Below are 2,484 nucleotides of genomic sequence, written 5' to 3'. Positions count from 1 at the left end.
AACAACTACGGTAGAGGTCAGGTCATTCTTGGGCTTTGCTTCCTATTATAGAAAATTTGTGCCGGGTTTTGCAAAAATTGCCGCACCATTGCATGACTTGGTAAACAAAATGACAAAGAAACACAGTAAGGAGAAAAAGAAAGGTAAAACACACCTGATAGGTGAACTATGGACTGATGAATGCCTGAACTCGTTTAAGCTCTTGAAAAAGGCTTTGACAGAGGCGCCGATATTGGGATACGCGGACTTTGACAAACCATTTCGGCTAGAAATTGACGCCAGCTCTAAAGGTCTGGGAGCTGTGCTATCACAACAACAAAAGCAAGGTTTCAGGGTTATTGCGTATGCCAGTCGAGCTCTGAAGGAATCAGAGAAGAACATGACAAATTACAGCGCCATGAAACTAGAACTTTTGACATTAAAATGGGCTGTGACGGAAAAATTCAGGGACTATTTATTAGGTGCTAAATGTGTGGTATACACTGACAATAACCCCTTGAGTCACCTAAAGACAGCAAAGTTGGGATCCATCGAACAGCGATGGGCAGCAGAATTGGCACTCTTTGACCTAGAGATAAAGTATCGCCCGGGGCGGTCCAATGGCAATGCGGACGCCTTATCAAGGAATCCTTACGAGAGACCGGGTGATGAGGAAGAAACACTGACAGGAATATGTGAGGTCAGAGCGTCAACAGATATCCCTCATGGGGTACAAGTGATGCAAAACGGGCAGACCGGGGTGGAGCATATATCCACGGAACCCGAACATATGGACAGTAGTGATTTTAATTGCCTTAATCACCAAAAGATAAGAGATGCCCAGAGAACGGATAGTGGCTTACAACCGCTATTGAAACACGTCCAGGAACAAAAATTCCCAGGAAGAAGGGAAAGAGAACAATTTGGTCGAGAAACAAAGAAAATACTGAGTCAGTGGAACCGTCTCAGTATAAAGGATGGTGTTCTCATGCGGAGAATTCATGACCAAATTGATGGCACAATACACCAGGTGGTGGTGCCGGGACAATTACGAGGAGAAGTGCTAAGGTTGGCACATGACAGGGCAGGACACCAGGGTCAGGACAGAACCCACAAAATATTACGACGGAGGTGTTACTGGCCCAATATGGAAATGGAGGTCAAACGCCATTGTGAGGCTTGTGTGAGGTGTCAGCATGCGAAAATGCCAGTTGTCAAAATGAGACAGCCATCAGGACACCTACTAGCGACAAAACCACTAGAGATTGTGGCTATGGACTTTACGTCGTTGGAGCAATCATCGGATGGGACGGAACATGTGTTGGTAATGACTGATGTATTCACCAAATGGACTGTGGCGGTGCCCACAGGAGATCAGACTGCCAAAACAGTGGCAAAGGTCTTATTACAACATTGGTTCATCAAATATGGCATACCAAGACAATTACACTCTGACCAAGGAAGGGCCTTTGAGTCAGAAGTAATTAACCAACTGTGCAACCACTACGGGATCAACAAATCTAGAACAACCACATTTAATCCGAAAGGAAACGGACAGTGTGAACGGTTCAACCGCAGCATGCATGATTTGCTGCGTACGCTAGAACCTGAACAGAAAAAACGTTGGCCTGATTTTCTCCCAGAGTTGGTATATCTATACAACTGCACACCACATGCCACAACCGGCTTTTCGCCATACATGTTGCTGTTCGGACGAGAGGCTCGACTCCCTCTTGATTTGTTCCTAGGAAAAAGGGAGAGTATGACTGGCTCATACACCGCACTGGAATATGTGAATGAACATATGAGAAGAATTAGAGAAATGTACAGGGTAGTACAGGAAAGACTAGAACATGAATCTCGGCGAAGGGAACCGCCGATACAGACGAAGGACCCGCCACTCAAACTGAATGACAGGGTATTACTGCGTAGCCACCCGTTAGGCAGAAACAAAATCCACGATCTCTGGGGACAGGAGATATGGCAAGTCGTGGAGATGCCTAAAGTAGCAGGTGGCCCCTTTAAGATAAGACCCATCGATCACGCCAAACCGGATCGGTGGGCGAATATTGCTCAATTAAAGAAATATTGGAATAGGCAAGAAGAGCAGTTACACACACAGAAACCCAAGACAATTAGGGAACCGGAAGTTACAACGGAAATTCACATACCCATTCCGGAACCATATCACCATCAACAGAACAACAGCGATACGCAAGGGGAGGATACCGGCAACAATGAGGATCCCGGTCCCTCCAGAAGCAGAGAGACAGTAGACCATCAGATAAGTGGTCCGCGGAGAAGTTTAAGGAACAGAAGGAATACGAAATTTTTTGTCAGCAACCATCAATTCTTTCATGGTCGCGCTGGTATGAAAACAGACTGTTCAAAGAGCTATAGAAGTGAACTGGTGAAGGCACCAAATGGAAAGGGTGGATGTGAATTCTAGAACTGTTTTGTGTCTCAGGAAGATGATGTAGACACAGTTGATATGTGAAATAGGTA

The sequence above is a fragment of the Physella acuta genome, unplaced genomic scaffold, assembly GCF_028476545.2.
Source record: "Physella acuta isolate Inbredline_101_S28 unplaced genomic scaffold, ASM2847654v3 ptg001800l, whole genome shotgun sequence".
Lineage (NCBI taxonomy): Eukaryota > Metazoa > Mollusca > Gastropoda > Physidae > Physella > Physella acuta.
This window is presented reverse-complemented; position numbering follows the sequence as displayed.